The sequence below is a fragment of the Vanacampus margaritifer genome, chromosome 1 (genome assembly GCF_051991255.1).
Source record: "Vanacampus margaritifer isolate UIUO_Vmar chromosome 1, RoL_Vmar_1.0, whole genome shotgun sequence".
Lineage (NCBI taxonomy): Eukaryota > Metazoa > Chordata > Actinopteri > Syngnathiformes > Syngnathidae > Vanacampus > Vanacampus margaritifer.
In genome coordinates, this window is record NC_135432.1 from 61,908,793 (window position 1) to 61,931,720 (window position 22,928).

A 22,928-nucleotide genomic window follows, 5' to 3' on the forward strand; every position below is an offset into this window, starting at 1 on the left:
CATCTGATGACTGAAAGTATTTTATTTGAGTGAAGTGGGGCTATATAGAAATTGAATCCTCCACTTCACTCTTTGCTTGTGCCCATAGTTATAAGTTGCAGTCTGACTAATGAACATTCAATATTAAAATGGCTTATTATTGGGAAAATAGTAACGACATACACGCCAGTTTCCGCACACTTCGAGTGTGTGTGTGTGTGTGTGTGTGTTTTTTTACATTGACTTGCATCTATACTTATCTATCATTATTCATCTATGCCAGTTGTAAATTTGTGTCAAAACGTTTTATTTTGTAAGACAGTTTTATTTTGAAAATTGTCAACCGACTATTGTGTGGAACAGAATAGCAGAATAGGACCATTTGTGTGACGCCAGAATAATCTGTAAATCATTTATTTTTAAGGATAACTGAAGATGAGTTTGAAATTATGTTAAAATATTTTGGGAGTTTGTGCATGGTATATTTAGAGTTTAAACTATTAATTTAGGGAGCTATAGACATTTGGGGGTCGTTCGTCAATACTCACAGCTTGTTTACTGTATGTATACTATTTAAGGAAGATGCCTGCCATTGATAATTATGTTTTTTTTTTTTTTTTCATTTCACATTGCAGCTTTTGATCAGAAGATGAGGGGAACCTATATCCGTACTCTTTCCTTAATCTGGAAGGAATGACATTCATTCACTAGTAAAGAAAGGTATGTGTTTTCATACCCCTTGTGCTTTATGGACTCTGGGCAAGAGGCCGACTACTACCGGTAATATGTAAATGAAAGAAAGCATTTTTGTAACAAAAAACATGCAGAGTAAAACATTGACTTTAAGACATGCACAACCGCGTAGTCCCCTTAACACCTCTAACTTCAGATGTAATTTGATAAATCTTCCCCTTAAGATCGGTATTTTATAATGGCTTCATTTAAATTTTAATTGTAATTGGTCTCTAAGCGCTACTAAAACGCAGTCTGCTTTAATTCATTCTTTGCATACCAATGCATAGATATTACACAGGATTGTGGATTTTTTTCTGGTTTTGTGTGTTTCTATTTAAAAAGTTAATGAAGAGCATGTGGGTCCCCGCCCCACCCCTCTTGTCAACTGGAAATGTCTCATTGCACTGCAAGGCGATAAAGTCAAAACATTTCATTTGGCAACACTATTGCTGGTTGCTCCCCATTGTGATTGAACAATGTATTGATGAGCACGAAAGCCTGTATCATGACCTGCGCCGCGTCGGGAAATAAAGGCCATTGTTGTTGGGCAGTGTAGTATGATGACTGAGATGAGCCGAGGTCTCGGCCCCGGCGCGTGTTCGGCGCAACAGTCTACGGGTCTGAAAGGACTCGCTGCGCTGCGCTCGGCTACAAAAGGAAGCTGTGTAGTGGGATTGGTAGCGCCAGATAAGATCAGGGCCTCTGAGGAAGTCTGGTCTGATTGCTACAAAGGGCCAAGGTCAGAGGCAGGAGGAGCGCCTCGGCAAGGTATCAGAGGATCAGGGGGTGGGGGTTTGCTGGAGGGGTGTGTAATAGGTAGAAAAGGATCAGTGTAATGTGATGGCATTAAAAGATAAAAATCAGAGACCGGGTTGGGAGTCAGTGAACTGTGATGGCTTTAAAAGCGGTAGGATCACAGATTATGTTGTGTCTGTGCATCCTAGCTACAGTTACACAACAATGATCAAATGAAAACGATAATGTTTCAGTGAAATTTACCAAGCATGGGCGTTTTGGTAATTTTGAGCCGTTGACATCTCGGAATTTTAGCCTGTATGAGAAATTGGTGCATATTTTTAACTGAATCTTGTCAGCCTGTGTAGAAGACGGAACAAGAGAAATACATAAATAAATACAGGTCACACGTTTTGACCGGATATTATGTCACATGTACGTTTAAAGGATAAAGGAAAATATGTTTGGAGATATAAATATTAGATGGAAAACAGTAAAAAAAAAAAAAACGACGCTACGGTTTATTAAGAATTACAAAAGCAAACTCATACGATGTCATCGCATGGCGCAGTCACTTCCTGTTCTTCTTCTTCTTTTAAATTACCGGTGGCTCCCATCTCTATGGTGTACTGTCTAGTCCCCTCTCAATATTCGCAAAAGAAGAACAGATGGAAACAGGCATAAGTCATATGTTCGTTTTGCGCATTTTCAGGAAATTTAATTCAAAAAATTCAAAACAATTGGATGGAAACCCCACTATTGTGAAAGGAGCTTTCCTTGGAGGTTGCGCGCAAGCAGGGCAGTGGTACACACACAGCACTGTTAACCAGCTGTGAAGCCTGCTCACAGTGGGAGGTGAATTTACAAAGGGTGTCTCCCTGTGATATCCGAGAGAGGCTGCACTGATCTCTCTTCTCGCTGCCATTGTAGTGCAAAGCAAGGTGCCGCTAATGCCGCTTATATACCCGCAGAAGAATAAACGTCGGGGAAATTGACAGCATCCCCAGTTGACGAATATAATGATTGATGATTTGCTTGCTCGTGTAATTTCCTCTACTCGTCGCACATCTAAGGGATATTGTAAGATCTTTCCACGTCTTGCCCATTAGTCCCTCTCTCTCTTTTCCACATCCAGTGGCATCGCTTACTATGCAAAGAGCGTGTTTGGTTTCACTCCATTGTCAGCATTACTGTCATAATGTTTCTTCCTTCTTCTTTTTTTCCCTCCGCCGCTCAAGTCGGTGACTTCACTGGCCCCGCACCGCAAAATTGCTCTCGGAATCTTCAGGGAGTCTGGAATCTCAGCTCTAAAAATCACAGTTTAAACACGAGGGAAGCCAGAGTCAGGAAATGCCTGTAGTATTAGCAAGGTATCAGATTTGTGCCTTCGAAAGCCCCCCACCCCCCACACCTTCCCCTCCGAACAGCATGACTGCTCCAGAAAATCCCACATCCATATTTTACATTGCGGCAGACAAGACATGTGTTTCGCTTGAGCTTTCCACTGTGCCTCCTCCATTTATTTTATTATCCTTTTAATGAATCTAATTAGCAAGACAAGTAATTAAATGCAATTGTGCCCGATACTCGCGAGACACAGGGAGAGCACACTGTTCGGCGTGAGCGAATTTACCAGATTAATAGGGGATTGATAATATTTTGGGATTGTATTTCACTCTAAATGGCTGCGTGCGGAAACAAAGGCGGCAGCCCCAGCTCATTAATCATAGTCAACGGGCTGGCCGGCCGGGCCCAATTTGCATGACCGAAGGTGGCTGCACATGCTGCCGATTGGCCTGCGATGTTGGATCAGCCTCCATTCCATCCAGACTGTTAACACTGTGTCAATCAACAACACACACAAAAAGCATACCACAAAAGGAGCGCAGTAAAAATCATTTTCCCCCTCATTATCCAACACCTTACTCTTATTCCTTTTATGGGGTCTTCTATCTGTAGGAGGCATTCATTTATTATTATTATTTTTTTACATTTATTTTTGCATCACTCAATTTTTGTAATATTTGTCTTGAATGACACGCATTTGTAATTGAGAAGAAAAGGAGAATATCACTTGTTCATCGACAGTTTTTCCTCATCTGGATTCCCCCCTCTTGCACAAAAAAAAATCCATTTTAACGTGAAATAATTGAGTTGAAGCGCGCCACAGCTAATCTCACCGCACCGGCTCTCCAATCTTGAATTCTAATTATCTCATCATGAACTTTAAGAAAGAGGCAATGCTTTAATGGCTTTTTAACTCCATAAGAGGTGACTGAGTGGGCCGTAGATAGTTAATGTGTGCGTGTGCATGTCACACACACACACACACCCACAGTTTCTTCTGGTCTAGACTACGTTGTGCTGCAGCTAGCGTCTCACGCTGTGCTAACCCCCCCCCCTCCATCACACCCCGCTTCCACCACCCAGCATTCCCCTAATATCCTGGAGGCATTTTTCTCATTATCAAATATTGTTTGATGTCTTTCTTTCCCGTTGATTAACCATGGTCACCAAACACCGGGCCGGAATGTTTAAAATTTAATTTTGGGCCTCGGAAGTACCTGCAGAAGGGGTGTGGGGTGGGGGGATGAGGCGAAGAGCGCAGGGGACACAGCGTGTTTTATGTACGCCACACGCTGGAAAACACAATAAATCCTGGAGGAGAATCATTAGCGGAATACTAGTGGTTTTTACGACCATTGTTATTCAACGTTGTATTGAGATGCAGTAAATTATTCCCTTTATTATTGGTCCATGGATTCAAGCCTATATTCACTTTAATTATGTTGTTCCTCATCCCGCATAGATAAATATATAAAAAAAAAAATCCACTCTGCACAGAAATGCAAATGCTACATGTATACAAGATAAATATTTAATTCAGGGGTGGGGAAGCTTTTTTCTATCAGAAGCCATTTGAGTTTTTATTGTCCTCCGAGGACCATGCTAAATTTAAGGAAAAATATCTAACAAATGTGTGTTGGTCTCTATTTTTGGCCTTTTATAGAACAGTCCTGTGAGGTTTCATTAATTGGGCTGCACCAAATGCAGCCATGGGCCTTATATGGCCAGAGTGCCATAGGTTGCACACCTCTAATTTAACCACACCAGAAGCAATTTGTGTATTTTAGTGTCACAGTCCATTTTTCTTGTGCTATGTGTTTTTTATTGCAGTGACCACATCTGTTAGAACATCATAAAGACACAAATATTGGCCTTGTGCAAGAAGATGTATAACCAAATAAACACAAATAAGAAAACAAAACTATTTTTCCTATGATGGCAGCATGTCATAAATAGAGTGAATGCTTAATATCTGTGCTGGCCTAATGATATTATTCCCCTCAAACTTGAAGCAAAAGAGCGGCCTATTTTATAGAAACAAATGCAAAATGTCGGAGAGAGTGAGTAGAGGAAAGAGTAAGACGGAATAGAGAGAGAAAGTGTGTGTACTCTATGAATGAAAGGTTATGCGTCGCCCCACATGTTTGTATTGTCAATAACTGGAGATGGCTGTCAGGAAAAGTGGAGAGATAAAGGTCAATAACTCAGGCAAATGTGTTTGTATTTGTGCACTCCTGCTGATAGCAAAGCAAACGTCAGGGCCCTGTGTGTGCGTGTCTCGGCGTGTGAGACACCCCCACAACAATAACACAAATATAGCGAGGTCTTACGGCTACAGCGCAACGCTCATTATTATCGTCGTCGTCGTCGTCGGCGCTGGAAATGAGAGGGAGCCTCGGCACATGGCGGTGACAGCCGGCACGGTGTCACTCAAAAGTCACTTAATAATGAAACACGCCAGAGATCAGAATAGACAACGATAAAGTGCAAACACAAAGACACCGTGCTGCAGGAACGTTTTAAAAAATATATACATATTTGCCCCATTTTTTTCCCCCTCTGCATAAACATGATCGTTGCTGTGTGACTTTGGAGGCACCTAAACAAATTAAAATGATACCTCCACTCCTAAAAAGAAAAAAAAAACATCTTCAAATTGATTTGGCCTGATTGATTTTTTAATCCATAATGTGTTTGATTTATTTTATAGTATTTTCTTTTAGTTTTTAACGTTATCATTTTATCATTTAATTGCACAATGCCATCACAAAGTCAAGTTTCAATGTTATAAAAGCTACATTAAAATGAATTACGACAGATAAAGTCATTTAAAAATGATCAATAAATGAATGGATTGTTGAAACATATTTCCTGTTCCTAATAAAAACAACAACAAAAAAAAAAAAAAAAATATGTTAACATGGACAATATGTAAATGTATGGAATCTTATTTGTATTTTCAGACCAAAAATCAACAAAAACACCTTTCCCGCTCTTTGCTATGCTATGTTAAGCAGTAATCTAAAAGTCAAATTTTTCATTCTAGCTCATTTGTATTATTTACTTATTTATTTATTTTTTACTCCTGCACCGTTTAATGCAGCTCTCCATAGCCTTGAGCGTCATAAATGTGCAATTAACAAACTTAACTAATTCATGAGCAACATTGTGGAACTGGCGAAGGGCATAACTAGACGCCGCTGTCATTGGCCAATATCGTTATTGTTGTGCTTTTAATTGCCTGATGAAGAAGGTGGCGCTGTTTGGAACGTGTCTATTGAGTTACCATGACGATAAGAAGCACTCCCAAGCAATTGGAGGTATTAACTTCACTGGTTTAACCAGTTAACAAACAGATTAGCCGCACACAAAAGGAGGAATGCACCCGTATGCAGTGATGCCTAAAGAAACACTTATGCGCCTTACCAACAAAACACTCTAGGTATGTCATTTTTAACCGTGCAATCACTATCACATCTTCTGTAAAGAACGCCCTAATTAAAGCGGTAAATCATCAGAAGCGGCGCTTACACCTAAAATGGATGCCTCTCATTTACTCATTTTGTTTCCGGAAGCACTTCATCTCCCACAATGCACAAATGTTGTCCTTTATGTTGCGAGCAGATGAGATTAAATGTACTCTTAGTGTGCATATAAAGTCCATAAGGGGAGGGAGGGGTGTAAAAAAAAAAAAGCGCAGCCCCTGCATCCCCTCCGTCAGCCACAGTTTGTTTGTTGGCTGCTTTACATTACACGTGATTATGCAAATCCAGAGCTGTTCCTGTGCATTATGGGCCAAACGCATCATCAAGATCTTTTCTAAAGCAGTCAAGGAGCTATTTTGGCATTCTTTTATTATCCGCAACAAAGAAAGTCTTTTGTTCACGCTTTGCCGCACACACACTTATAAGAAGGGGGAGAGAGAGAGACACACACACACACACACTCACACACACATACACACCTATATGCACTAGCACTGCTTCTGCCTTCCGTGACTTACTACTGTCCCCTAGTGGTGTGAGGCTCTCCTATTTCATTCCTAAACCCTGCATTTCCTTCAACTTCACCTGACTCTTGCCTCTGCCCCCCCCCCCCTCTTTCCCTCACTTTGCCTTATCATGCTCAAACATTTTAAAGGCTTGATTTGTTGTATTGTATGACAGAGAGCTCCCATTATGCGTCCGCACTGTGTCCACAGTGGCTTTTTGCCTCAATGGCGGCCTCAAACAGAGTCAACAAAAACAGGAACCCTGGTGTTTTGTGGCTATTGTGAGTCACAGGGCCCCGTGTCAATAAGGTATTGTTGGGCGAGAGCGACGCACCGAAACTGCTGTGAGAATGTTATCAGGGCCTGTGGACACGGAGGGTGTGCATAATGGTGCTAAAATGTAAGTATGATTGTTTGGACAAGCCCCCGGCACAAGTGGGGAACAAGCCTCGATGGGGCACTTACTGAAATACTTGCAACAATTTAACCCTGCACAACTTTTTCAGAACTAACAGTTCAAGTAACTGTTCCAAATATAATGTTAATTATAGATTGTACATTAACTTATATACTTATATACATTTCCGGACAAGTAGTCACACTTTTTTCATAGTTTGGCTGGTCCCGAGACTTGTGCTTTCTTTGGCCCACTAAGAATGGGAGCTGCTGGCCATTAATGACTGACAAGCCGGACCTTTAAACACCTGATGTAAATACTAGTAAGTAAAATAAGTAATTCATGACCAAATGACTCAATTAAAATTATTGTATCTCAAATCATTTTTTTCCCCATTGAAATGAATGGAAATGCCATTGATCCGTTCCAGGCTTCCCACACACACACACACACACACACACACACACACACACACACACATATATATATATATATATATGAAAATGTAATTTATTTATCTGAAACTTCTGGCTTATACCTGTGTCTCACTGTATTTACCAAACAATCTGTAGCTATCTGTTTCATGTTTGAACAGCATGGAAATAAATTATTAAGGCTTAATGTTCCATTAATATAACATTCTTCCATGCTTATTGTGTAAACTCTAACCCTAAGTAAGACGGTTTGTTGACTATTCCCATCAAAAATTGATGTTTAAACATTGAATCGGCCGCATACTGAATCGATTCGAGATTTGCGCGCTGTAATATCGCAATATATTGCTGAATCGATTTTTTTTTTAACACCCCTACCAACTATGGTTCTTTGGCTGTAAATGGTTATTAAATGTTTTTACTAAAAGTATACACAACTCAATTTTACAACAATTGCACTGGTCCTCCAGTTCCCTCATAGGTAGCTAATAGTATGCATTTTTATACGTCCCGTTTTTTTCCCGCTGTTTCTTCCGGATCACAGCTATCCCGAGCCCTAATTGGTGCGATAACCTGGAACGGTGCTAATAAACAGCAGGGTAAAAAGGGTCAGCCTCCAGTGGCAAGTGCACAGACACACACCGTCAAGTCACTCATGTCAAAGGAGCAATTAGACGGGTTATAGAGGATGGCACCTCCGCCTCTAATGCGGCCCGCCACCGCTGGGAAGGCTTCTGGAGAAAAGAGGGCTATCAGTCAGAGCCAAACCACATGCATTCATTAGTCTGTTCAGCTGGACATCAATTATTCATTTAGAAGGGTGGCCACTGGATTATTTCTGTCGCCGTCAGGCTTGTTGGATCAAATCTTGATCATGGCTCGGTTGATTAAATATGCATTGTTGTCAATGTGATCAATCAGAAGTGATTTTAAAACTATCAAGTAATTGGTTCATTCAATGCATTTTTTGGTATCTACACTGAAGACCAGTGATATTTAGTTTTTTAACTTTTTCAACTAAATTTTCTGACCTTGTTTTACCAAATATACTATCAGCACATTTTTCCATTATCACAGAACAAACAGAACATTAGCCTACGTTTTGCTCCTTTTGTCACACGACTGCATGTGAAAACGTGACCAGGTAAAGCACAAGGAAACGGTTTTAACAAATGAAGTGGAGTGTTTGGGAGATAAGCTTCCTGCATATGGTACAGAGTGGCATGCATCAGTTTCATGTTTGCTAGGTTCTTTAGATGACAAAAACAACGAAACTGGAGAAAATACCAGATAGCATGTGTAAACCATTTTCTCTGTCCTTTTCATAGAGCATCCATCAACTTTTAGAAGCGTTGCAATCAGAGATGAATAATCAACTTCATTTGACTTGGTATCAACTCCTCCAAGTCTCGGTTTTAAAGCGATCTTAGACTCGATTTGGTGTCAAATCCTCCGCACATTGGTCTTGACTTGATCTCAACTACTCCAAGTCTCAGTCTCGACTCTAAGGTTGAACCTGCCTTGGTCTTGACTTGGTCTCTACTCCTCAAAGTCATATTCTTGATTTGCTGCCGACCCTCATTGATCTTGGTCATGATTTGGTCTTGCATTGCATTGGTCTTGACTTGATTGCAAACAGGGATGGGATTTTTCCGCTAATTCGCGGAATTCCGCTTTTTTTTTTATCTCCCCACCCCCCCAAAAAAAAATCCGATTTTTTTTTTTTTTTTTTTAGTAGTTCATTGTGTATGCACATGACTCCGACAGATAACATCTTCTGCTATAACAAAGACATTTGTGGTATGCTCTAATATGAGTTACTTTTCATTTGGTCATGATACAATTATTTGTTCATGAAATTTGAACTCTTCAACATTATTTATGTGTTAACTTAGTAATCACATTAGTTAGATATGATGATATTCTCAGTGATAGTTTTTAAAAGAATGTGACTGATTTTGATTTTGATTTTGAGTTGACTAAAACTGCCATTTTATATGGGATAGTTCAATATACATTGAAAATTTATGCTGTTGTTTTGTCTATTTCTTTGTCATGTGAGTGCATTGAAAGTACTTAAAAACACGGAAAACCCTGGACCTAGCTGGGTGCCAGCGGCCCCCAGACCCCCGGCTAAATTTTCAGATAATTTCACTTTGGTCAAATCACATCCCTGTTGCAAATCCTCCAAGTCTTGCTTTTTGCTTTGGTCTTGGCTTTGACTTGGTCTCAACTTCGTAAGTCTGGGTCCTTATTCTTCACTGGGTCCCACATTGCTTCGGTCTTGACTTAGCCTCAACCCATCAAAGGCTTGGTCTTGACTTTCTCTCTACTCACAATCCTAATCTTGTTTTGGTATCAGTTCACATGGTCTTGACGACAGCACTACGTTTTAGTATCCTCAAAAGTGCATCGTAACCATGCCATAACTCTAAATGTTCACAGCAATAAAACAACACAAGTGGTACGTTGTCACCTGGATTAACCTCACCACATGGAGGAAGAAATAATGGCGCAAAAATAAAAAGGATGCGGGTGTGTTTTCTTTGAGTCATAATTAGGGTATAAACATTGTGGGGAGGTGACGGAGTGCAGACCTTGGACTTAGCCCTCATCTTTGAGCCCCGACAGGCACTCCCGCATGATGCAATGAAATGCCTCAGAGGTGTGTGTGTGTGGGGGGGGATGAAGCCCTACGTAGTGTAAAGCTCTTTTCATAACACAGCTTTGCTTGTGAAAACAATAACCATTTTGCATTTGTGGTTAAATTCACAGAGGCCGTAGCCTTATTCCTGCACCACCGGTGGATTGGCTTCATTTTCCTCCCCCCTTACCCCGTTCCCATTTGGGTTTGTGCTGCACTTGCAGAGTGAGTTTCTTCACAAGAATGTGTCTAATTTAGTGGCTAAGAGGCAGATTTATACCTGTGCTAGTTATGGAGAAGGTTGCTCCCCAGAGAGGACCGATGACTGTTTACAGGCGGAGCCACAATGCCTTAGCAGATGATAAAGCACCTGCCAGCGCTCCCCCATGTCTGCGCCGTCCCGTTCTGTCTGCCCCGCTCGCATCCCTTCGCCTCGCCATTCTCTTTTTTTTCCCCTTGTAGCCCATTCTCATACCATCCTTTTGCATCCTAGCCCTCCTTGGGATTGTGTCGCTAACAGCCATTTCCCACTTTTCTCCCAAGAGTGAATCCATTTACTAGCTCGCTCTGCCGCGGAGCTTTCATCTGTATATCCCTCTGCTTCGTCTTTCCTCCATCCTGCTCCTCCTACACACACACACGCACACACACAAACGCACACACCCGTCAGCCATCAGTGCACAGAACTGTGGTCAGGTTTTGTTTATGGCCGGGAAAGGCAATATCGAGATTGTTTCAGAGCGGTGTCATCACTCGAGATGTATCGCTGTCAAGAGTGTGTTTTATACGTCTGGGCCGGCGGCCGCAGCCATTTTGGGAAGCAGAAAATATCATATCATATGACCTCCTCCGGAATAAAAGTAAACTATCGGCTGTAAATCCGATACACAACTACAGAGGGGTGTATTAAAAGGAAAGGGAAGTATGTGGGCTCTCTATAAAGATCGCCAGAGAAATAGAGATTACTTGTTACTACTGTGAATCTATTGAGTTTGTATTGGCGGTATTGTAAAACTAGGAATAGTTATATTTTTTAATGGGCTGCTTCAGTATGTAGCTGACCTTGAGACAGCATTCTAGTTGTGAGGGAATCAACAGCTTTTGTAGTGGTTGCAGCCAAGTATCATTATTTCAGTGCTTAGGTTCTGTCAATGTATTTTGGGTGGCATGGCTCAGTGGTAGAGCGGTGGTCTCCCATCCGTGAAGTTGCGGGTTCCATCCTCACCCTTGGTGACCATGTCAAAGTGTCCTTAAGGAAGACACTGAACCCCAATTTTCTCCCAGGGGACCTGGCAGCGCCTCGCATGGCAGCAGCCGACCACTGGTGTATGTGAATGGGTGAATGTGAGGCTTCAATTGTAAAGCGCGTTGCGCTGGATAAAAAGTATTCCATTTACCATTTTTTGCCACTCACAAGACAAATATACACCAAAAAACTACTTAAAGCCTAGGAGTTATACGTATGCTCTGCATCAAGGCTGGATGGGTCTTACGTGTACATGTGTAATGTGGGAGCTATACCGCACCTGTAATTAAATGTCAGTTTATAAACACGCAAACGCTAATAACACTCGAGCCTCCTTGGCTGAGCCCGGTACTGGCAATAGCTCATCCATCAATGTCCCTAATGAGGCTCTGTATAGACAGGGGAGACTTTCTGGGCTGTCCACTCCACTTATTTTTTCCACACTCACCACAATAACAGCCTTAACGCCTTGTAACACAATATCGGCCAAGTTGCAGAAGTAGATCTATTAAGTATATACAGTAGATTCAAAGTGTTCATCACAGCACAATGTACCTTAATGGAGGCAATTGCAATCATGAATTGACCTTTTCTCCTTGTACGCCACCACTGGCCAGGAAGTACATCATCGTTTTCTACAGTATATTCGATATATTCACATCAATGGCATTCAGTAGATGCAGGGTGAGTGAGAGCTACCGCTCACTCTTCAACAACCATTTACCATCAGGTGTGTGTGCGGAACATAAGGCGTCTCGTTCAAGGATGCAATTAGGGGGATTGAACTGCGCCCCGGTGGTCGGTTGACAGCCCACTTTACATCCTGTCCCACAGCGACCTTCTCACAGGGGCAATAGTGGGGTTTTTAGTACAAAGACAGCAAATGGTAGCATCTAGGCAGACTTCGGCCTCAGTATACCATACCCAGTGTTTTTTTTTCTTTTATCTTTTTTGTTTCCTTGTACTTGAGAAATAATCAGCATACTTGACAAACACTCCATATTAAAACAAATAAATACAACTAATGCAAAAACTAATAAAACAAAATATTTTCAACAATTTATTTATTTAGTTTTTTATTTATTTAGTTTTTAATAATTAAAAAAAAACATACAGTGTGCCAAAGATGCACATTACATTTTGTGGATTAAATTTGACTCTATTTAGAATAGGACCAAATATACTCAGTTTTAAAGTAATATTTACACTTAGAAGAGAGTAAAATAAATAATTAAAAAAAAAGTCCCTCGAGGGTTGAGGAATGAAAAAAAAAAACATAGTGTGAAAAAGATACACAGTAAATTATGTGTATTAATTTGGTCTTAATTTAAAATAGGACCAAATATACTCAGTTTTAGAGTAATATTTACACTTAGAAGAGAGTAAAATAAATAATTTTAAAAAAGTCCCTCAAGCGTTGAGGAATGAACAAAAAAAAAAAACATAGTGTGAAAAAGATACACAGTAAATTATGTGGATTAATTTGGTCTTAATTTAAAATAGGACCAAATATACTCCGTTTTAGAGTAATATTTACACTTGGAAGAGAGTAAAGTAAATAATTGGAAAAAACAAGTCCCTCAAGGGTTGAGGAACTAACTGACGACCTCCAGCTTGGGAAACAGCCTCGCTACTCCCTGAGCCACGGAGCTCCTGATGTTAGTGTATCGCTCGTGTCACCTGGAATCTTCCCAACTCCAAGAAAACAATGTTTTTTTGTCTCCTCTTGGAGATAAGCAAACAGTAGGATGGGCATAGCTCAGGTGGCAGTCTGCCAAGCTGAAGGTCGTGAGTTTGTTCCTCATTCCTTGAGTGACTTTTTTTTTTCAATCCTTTATTTTACTCTACCAAGTGTAAAAATTAGCCTACTCTAAAACTTAGTCTACGTATTTGGTCCCACTCTAAATAGAGTCAAATTTACTCTACAGAAGTAATTCTCTCTTTCAAAGCAACAACTCTTTGATTTGGAACGTTTTCCGAGATCATGATAGAGCTGAAGCCTTAGGTTAAATCTATACAGATTTTTTCCAATGGTGTACCGGTCATTTAGTCCTCAAAACCGCTCTTCCTTCAAACCTTCATTCTGTTATTTGCTCCACTTTAAAGATTTATAACTATGTGGTCGAGATATCAGGCCCAAACTTTGTCACTATATATCAGTACATGACAAGAGGAAGTGACGTCTGACAACTTGCAACCCACTGCTGCGACCACATCCAAGCACTAATGTAGGAGGAGGAAAATGGCAGCGTCACTCATGTCAAGTTATCATGTTTTAAACCTAGACAGTTGTTGTCGTTGGTGCAGGCCCATAATTTAATGCCATTAAAAGTGTCTATGGGGAAGGTTGAGGGGGAGGCGGGTTTCCAAAGCGGCGCAGTCGCCGGCTATCGCCACATCGGAAACTTTTTGGCATCTCTTGAAAGCATAAAGACCAGTTGGCACTGTGAAGTAACGATCGTAAAGTCAATCATGATCGCTGGAAGCATCCGACAGTCGCTGTCAGTTCGTCCCCTCTCAGCCCACGACGACGTGAGACGTGCGTGGGGGGGCGGCGAAGGGCTGCATGTATGTGTTTACACACGTGTTCATTGTGACATGTGGACATGAACGCGCACAGGAGGACAGAAATGATGGAGGAGGGTCCGACTCATTTTAAAGCCATACATAAATCAAAAACTGCTGACATGTTGTCTTAAGGAAATGGGAGCAAAAAAAAAAAAGTGAAGTATTTATAATTGTTAAGATTTCAAAATCCCAAGTGGTAAAATTATAACGCCCTGTAGGTCCGAGCAACTCTCTCACTGAATGGCTGCCCGTCGGAAAAACGTTGCTGGGAATTACTGTCAGTTGTTCTGATTTGTATGCGTGACAGGCCTTTTCATGTCAAAAGAATACCAGACCCCACAAGCTCTTTACATTACAGGCAAACATTTGCAATTATGATGAATTCCGCCCGCTTATCTCAAAAGGAACAGGTTCTTACTGATGGACACGTCGACGTTTTAATGAAATAAACGGCTCTGAGCTGATGAAATAAAGATTGCTCCACCTCAGGGCGCTCTCAAATTAAATTATCAAGATGACTATGTGCGCGGTGGCCTCATTAACTCGGCTACGGTAACAGCGGGAGTTTCGTGCTTGGACTCTGTTCGAATTTCCAAAAGTGTACAGTGGAACCTCAAAGGTCGGACATAATCAGTTCCGGGACATTGGTTAATTATAGAAAAACATTGAAATGCTAATCATATCTTCTAAAGTCAAATTGTCACTATCATAAAAACATTTTAGCAACATTTTACCATTACTAACTTGTCATGCAAGTTATGGAAGAAGTTAATTGCTGTACAAGAAAACAAAACTGCTAACACAATATTTGATGATATAGCTATATACTATTATATATAAAAGATTGTGGGTAATACTGTATATCACATCATCTTTCGTAATGGTTCGTTAGGAGTAGCCTTGCATAGAAGTTGCATTGGAAAGGTATCTTTACCCAATTTTGAGAATTACAATGACTCATACTCCAAGTACTTTGGGGTCATCTTGCTGGATAGGATAGGAAAATAAAGTTCTTAAACAAAAACAAGAATCCAAAGAGATCCAAAGGCTTGCTCAAGATATTCATGTGTCACTCTTTAAAATAGAAATGACCGATACAGATTTTCCAATATAGATCGGCCAGTGCCGATTCTGGTATTTGGCAGAATAAAATTTCGACAACCGATTAATTGTCTTATTAATACAAAGAAAATGTAATGAATAAAATATATTTTTTCCTATGAAATACAGGCAGGACATCATTTGAGTGTTTTACAATACTTTGTCCTTAAATATTTGTCACAACAGAGAGAAAAATCAGAAACAATTGCCCAATTGAATGTCTGCCTTATGTTGTAAAGTGTGAATGTGTAAAAAAAAATAAAGATAAAAAAAATGCAATTTGACCAATTTTTCAAAAGAGCTAACATCATCTGAGTAAATTTTCTTCTGGCTTTTTTTTTTTTTTTAACAATCTCTAATCCAATTCTACAAATATGTTAACCATTGTATAATTCTAAACAAAAATAAAATTACTAGCTAATGCTAATTGGGTGTCCAAACTTTTTCCTCCGATGGATGCAAGGGCCATTTTGAGAAAATAAATACTTAAATTTTTCAAGCACACCTAAATCAGTCAATCAAGCAATTGCGCAATGTTTATACTTTCCAGTGTTGTTTTGGAAAAACAGCTTCCTGAACATCTTTCTAAAAGGCAAATAGTTTAGGATTTGACCAATTATTTTGGGGTGGTCGGACCCTAACCCACCAAAATATATCAGCCAAATCCCATCTCTACATTCAGAACAAAAACAGGAGCAATCTGTCGAAAGCTGACTTTTTTTTTTTTTTCCAAGCAGTTACTTCATTCAATCATTCATGTGATATTTTCATAATTTGGCATAAAATGGCTACCGGGCCATCACTGCACTAGAAAGTAAAAGAAAAATCAAAACATACAATGCACAATGGCAACCTTTGAGCCATTGAACTTTGGAGGTTCCACTGTTCTTTATATTGTTGCGCGCCCTGGTGTTCCCCCTTCTATCCCGGATCCACGCTCTTTCCCGTGATAGTGAATGTCCAACTGGATCCTTTTGACTCCACAGGGACAAACTAATGTTCAAACCATGTGTTGTCCCAAGAGTCCTCATGAGTGGACAGTGATGCCGATAAACACAGAGCGCGATGGCACGTCAGAAGTCGCTCCCCATTAAAACAATGTTGGTGCTGGCGCGAGGGAGGGGAAGGTGACGGGCTCTGACGGGCAATGGGAAACACCTGTGTTGGGGTGAACGCCAGGGCAGTGGGTTGGAGGGCAGCGTTTTTACCACCATTTAAAAAGGAAGCCAAGGCAAGGGGGAGGTCTGAATTTACAGTACTCAACAAAGACCCGCAACATCCTTTTGCATTTGCTGCTCAGAAAGAGAAGCTTTGGGGAAATAAGTTATTGTTATGTCTTGGTAGCAGACACTTCAAATGTATCACACGTGTTATTGTTACTCCCGAAAACAACTAAAGTCATGACCACCCAAAAAGTTTTGTTTTTTTTTTTAACAAGGGAAATTGTACAATACATTTTTGTACTTAGGGTGTTAGGTGATCACAATTTAAAATCATAATTAATCGCCTGACTTCAATAGTTAACTCACGATTAATAACAATTTTTTTATCTGTTAAGTTAAATAGAAATCTATCTACCTTTTAGTCATTGATACAATAAATTTATAATAATTCATAAAATTGAGTTACTGTACAATTAAAAAGATGTACTGTACTGCAAAAAAACATGTGATTTTGATTTGATTGAGGTATTTTTTCTGCCACTAGATGGCATAATTACATTTGTAAGACGGTGACAGCTCAGTGCATTTTTTTCTTTTCATATTAAGAGATATCTATCATGAAGTAACTTCTAAAATTGTAAAATACAACTTGTAAGTCTCCACAAATATATGGATTATTATTCAATTTATTGCTGCTAAATTTTGACATGCACATGTCTGAATTCCCCCAGTACAGGCTTTCCAATAAGGGGTGGTCATTAATCGCGCGTTAAAAAAAGGAACTTTAAATTAACTAAAAATTAACGCACTAATTTTGAAACCCCGAATAAAAAGATACAGTAATATTATAGAATAAAAAAATGAAAACATGTACAATACTGTATGATATATGTACAATATAAATGTTGAGCAAAATCTCGAATTCTGTTTATTACTGGCTTTTAACCTCCTTTGTAAGCTACAAAGTAAAATATCCTTCAGTCAGAAATGTAATTATGAAAGTAATCAAATTTTATTTTATTTTGATTCCAGCTTTATTACTTCAAGGTAATATGACTTGAAACATCTCAACCCCTTGAGCACTCACAATAGCTGTTGTTTTATAGTGCATTAAAAAGGCACATTAGAAAGATAAGCATCGGGGATTCCATTGCGTGTTCCGTAACATCTATCTCTGAGAAAGTATGCATACGGTGAAAATAAAACATGTAAATGGCAAACGCCATAAAGAATGCGCAATAGAGCACATCCCCCTTTTGCGCAGCCATGAGCCTCTTCTCTGCGGCCCAACGCCTCACCTTGCAGTCAGGTTGATCATCCCATCGTCGGCATCCCTGTCCTGAGGCCCCGGCTGTCAATTTATCAGCCTCTGCCTTTTAATTCCACGCTTTCCGCGGCGTGAGCATCCGTCTCCGCTGTCTGCCTGCGCCGTTGGAGCATCCAGAGCGTGGCGGCGTACGGCTGAGTGATGTGGAGCCCGCGACTGACAGGTGGAGGCAGGTTTGCGATGGAGTAATGATCCTTTTGCACTAGAAAAAGCTGTCGAATAGTGCAGCTCTCGCTGTGCACTTTTCGTTATGGATTGAAAGCCATGGTATGCTAGTTTGTATTTGAAAGCATCGCTTGTTTAATAAGCCATCGCTTGACTGAATTAATAGATAAATACATTATGATTTTATTATATTTGTATATACATTGCATTATTTTTTTATTTTAACGATTGATGAAAAAATGGGACATTTTTAAGTGTATCATTTCGTACTGTGTCATACCATATTTATTATCTTATACCATACCATACTATATCATTCCATACAGTATCATGTCATACCATAGCATACCATACAATACAATAGCATAACATAACATGCGATACCATGCCATAATATGCCATATCTTACTATATCATGGTATACCGTACCATATCCTATGCCATATTATTTGCTGTATACCAACAGGTATCTAGGCATGGATTACCGGTTTGACAATTTAGTGTGGTTTTAAAGCCAATGTTTCACTAACCGCTAATACGGTTGTCACTGGTAAGGCGACATCTAACCAGGGCACAATCTTGATTGACTGATTGACATGCAGATTTGAGTAAACAATAGGGCTGGGTTTAAAAAATTTAATATTCAATATTGAATCGATTTTTCTTTTTGAGACTGATATCAATTCATAAAATAATGAATCAATTATTTTAATATCTGTTTCTTCAGACTTGACTTACTAATAATATTATAATAATATAATAATAATATATAATATTAGAATAATTAAAACAGAAGGATAATATTAACATTTATTTATTTACTTGACATGGTACAAGTTTTTTCTGTACCAAATATTCTACGTTATCTTTGAAAATAAAGTACAATTGTGTTTAATGGGGAAAAACATTGTGATGCTGTGATATTTTTGCTCATGATTATCATACCGTCAGAATCAAATATTGGCCCATGCCTATAGTCAAATCATAGTCAAACATTTCCATATCATACATAACATACCATACTATGTTAAACCACATACCATATCATATCATGCTATACTGTACCATATCTTGCAATACCATAACATGTCGTGTTATGTTGTGTCATACCATATCATGTGAGGACTTACTATTAGTACAGATTTGAAGGAAACACTAAATTTACGAAATTTGGACATTTTAGGTCTCCGCCCAACAGTGGCAGCACATGAGTTGTACTGTGAATCATGGGTAAAGATCCCAAGACAGATTCTCCTCTTAAGATTTGTCACAATTTGTATCTGCCAGCACCGTGTTTGCTTCTGGCAAACCTATTTTAATCTTCAGCCTCCGCATTGATAAATGAGAACTAAAATATATTCCTGGACTCATAAGTATGCAATTACTGTGTGATATTAATGCTAAAGTCTCTCCTCTGCGTGATCGCACACCGTCTAAAACCAGGGAGAGACAAATCTTGCAGACGACACGTAAAATATCATAAATTCTCTCTTAATTTTCGTCGCGTCCTCGCCTTCCTCGTCGTAATCCCCTCTCCGCCTCTTCATCACTCTCTCCTCTATCACACTCCAGCTCCCCGCGTCTAACCAAATTAATTACTGTGTGTTTTATTTCATGCAGGTGTCAGGATGGAATGATGAATGACTTGTAATATCAACACAATGCAATGAAGGGGACGCGCCTGCTTATGTCGCCGTAGTGCTTACATGCAGACATCACACACACACACACACACACACATAAGGCGTGCACAAAGTCTCCAGGGCTAGCGATATCCAGTTTCATATATGATATTAACTTACAGGGGGAGCCATTATGGCCGCAATGTCATTACTAGTGGTAGCAGCAGGGGATAATAGAAGTGAACTTTTCGAAAAAAGGTCCTTATAATTGCAGGCTGGACCCTTCTTGATAACATTTCATATTGCTACGTACTGTACACCAAGTCCCCTCATTACGGCCACAGAGCATTTGCCGTGTTGTGTAATGAGCGTCGTACCAGTGAAGGTCATCTTAATGGGCTTCGACTTGCAGTCAGGGGGCCAGAGGTAATATTCTAATGAGAAAAAAACCACTATGCCAATTTAGCAAATCTGCATGGATGCTGTTTTATTGTAGCTTTCCTACTGAAGGCCTTTTTGTTGTCATTGGCAACGCCAGCTCGTGCTTTCCAGTCTGCTTTACTGCTCAGGAGATTTAACACAACCATACACACACACTTATTTTTTCCACATTTCAAATCTACTTCACACACCACTCGGCGTTTATGGGATGCTACAGTTAATTTGTTGTTTACTCACAGCTGGACGAGCATCAGAACCAGCCGGCAAAAAGAATGAACATTAACCCCGCCAATGCTTGTCTGTATTTGCTGGCTGTCCATGCATGCAGTTTATTGTGAGTTTGCCAGAGCTTATGTCTTCTTTTGAATATGAAGAAGCCGTGGGATTTTTCCTTTATGACACGTGTGTTGCTCTACGTGGTGATACATATATATTTGTGATTGAAATAGTATCTTAACTTGGGTCAACTACTGATTTGGTCACATTTTACATAGAAACGGAAATTGGATTAATCTGTACCAGGGTCAATATGTAACTATAGCATCGCATACCATGACATCATGGCATGGCATATCATAATATACCATACATTAGTATGCCATATAATTCATAAATCATACCATATAATACTATACCATACCATGTCGTGTTAGACTCAATATCATCCATCCATCCATATCATGTCAATTGCAGTATAGCCTATTATTTTATATCATATCATATAATATATCATATCATATCATTTCCATATCACATCAGATCATTTTTTATATCATATATAAATAAAATTCTTATGATCGATTAATTGGCCAATTCATTTAAATAATATATAATGAATACCAGTAATATAAGTAATTTTTTCGTCCCTCAACTCATTTACTCCCAGCCATTTTCACTGAAGCAAGCCCTTTTGCTCATGGCTGTTTTACTGGATTTTACAGATTTTGCAAGGCCAATTAATTGGCCAATTAATTTAAAGAATATGTAATGAATACCAGTAATATAAGTAATTTTTTCGTCCCTCAACTCATTTACTCCCAGCCATTTTCACTGAAGCAAGCCCTTTTGCTCCTGGCTGTTTTACTGGATATTACAGATTTTGCAAGGCCCACAGAATATTGTGTTCTATTGCTATAAAAACACGGAACCTACCAAAAGAAAGATTCAAGTCTCTTCTTTCATCAAGAAAAAAGTATATTTCTATCAGTTTCTGTTTCATAGCAGTTAGCATTAGAATATAGTTATATAAATATTCCATCATTATTCACAAATCTGTTTAAAACAGTGGGAGGAATAGCTTTTTGCAACATGGTTCTGGTTGATCTCTTATACTCTGCTGCCACCCGGTGACCGTTTTTGTAATATCTACCTTAGCTTCAAGCATTCTCTTCAGTTCAGAGGCTGCATCAAATCCTTCTGTATGCTCTAGCATTAAAAAAAAGTATAAATATGTCTTTGGGAGCATGTTGATATTTAATAATGTTTTTGGGAGCAAATGAGTTATCAATATCTTCCAATTAAATCGGCCATCCTCAATGTTTGACTTTCAAAGTAAAACTGCTAGTTTCTGCTCTAAAACACAGTGAACATAATATAACTTGAACTCTAATAAGCGGAGGCATGCAGGCATGTACACTTGGGGGATTTCGAAAAAGAGAAAAAAATAAAGCAGCCGTTTGTCAAATTCCAATCAAAGCACAAAGGTGTGTAAAGCACTTTTCAATCAGCATGCAGCGAAAACGGTCGAGTGTGGAAGAATGAACCCGCTCGGCATGCGACAGTGTAAAAGTATGCGCAAGCTTTAAAGGTGATAAAAACGGCACGGCAGCAAATATCATCTTGAAGATAAGACGCCATCCTGCTTTCCACGGGCAACATCCGTTTTTATTGCATCTGGCAGCGAATTAAGGCCCGTGTGGAATAAAAAGGACTTATTGAAAATGAAACCCCGGGCAAAGACTGCATTCAGCCTGACTGCTTTCTTCCCTCAGCGCCGACATTCAACTTTGATTCTCACACGGGGTCCTCTGATGACGATGATGAACCATAAAAAATGATATAGCTCAATAAAAGTACAAAAAGGCCCGAGTTCATAAAGAGGACCTGAGGGCCATGTTAGGTTCGATGCATTTCTCTTCCCTCTGCTGGCTTTTAGAGATGATTACCTCGGATATTTATGGACAAAATGTTTTTGATTACGGCGAGTTTGCGTGCCTCTTTGTTTCTATTTCATATCACACTTACACGTCTGACCGATCATACAATAAACACCTAAACTGGTGCGCAGGGTAATCCATCTAAGGATTTACAAAGAGCCAGGCCAGTGACTGTACAGTAAGTGCCACCATTAACACTCAAACTGGTGCGGAGCAAGTTTTTTAAGTTAAAACGGCGTTTGCCGGGCAATACACCACAACCACGGGAAAACAATTAATCCATAGGAAAGGCCATCTGTCTCGCACAGAAGATGGCAAATGTATATAGACAGCAAATGTCAAATCTTGCATGTAGCCGCTGAGCTTCGGATTCAGCCATTCAGCGTTGTAGCTCCACCGATCTCACCGCATACTTTGAAAATGGCTGTGAGCCCGCAAAAGGATACCCGTTTATGAAGGCCTCACTTCATGCTGCAGAGTGATTAAGATGAAAATTAAGATGAGCTTGCACGTTCCCGACATCAAATGTTGGGATTTACGTGAAAAAAATCTAGTTACGTTTTTTTCCCCATCAAAAATTCTAGTTAAACTCCTTGTAAAATCTACTTAAAATTTCTGTGTGCATCAACCTTTAACAGGTGCTTTACGTATTTTAAAAAAAGTGACAAACGGACATTTGGCTTCTACTTTTCGAGAAGATCCTTGAATACACCTTTAACAGATGGCAGCTACAACTACCCCCCACCCCACCCCCCTCCCCCCAATCATGCATTTGCCTCAGGGCTTCCACTTTGAGCACGGCGTAAAAAAAAAAAATCTAAACTGTTTCCTTACAACTGTCAACATAGTTAATATAACTTTGCAGCAGAATTGGAAA

At 39.6% G+C, this 22,928-nt stretch overlaps 1 long non-coding RNA gene across 4 annotated transcripts in view; it reads left to right on the forward strand.

Annotated features, from left to right (window-relative positions):
* Window positions 1-22,928, forward strand: part of LOC144045329 (uncharacterized) — a 116,304-nt gene that overhangs the window by 281 nt on the left and 93,095 nt on the right. For all 4 annotated transcript variants that reach the window (XR_013291680.1, XR_013291674.1, XR_013291686.1 and 1 more), the window contains one exon: window positions 615-699. This is a non-coding gene — a long non-coding RNA (uncharacterized LOC144045329). The remainder of the gene's footprint in view (window positions 1-614; window positions 700-22,928) is intronic.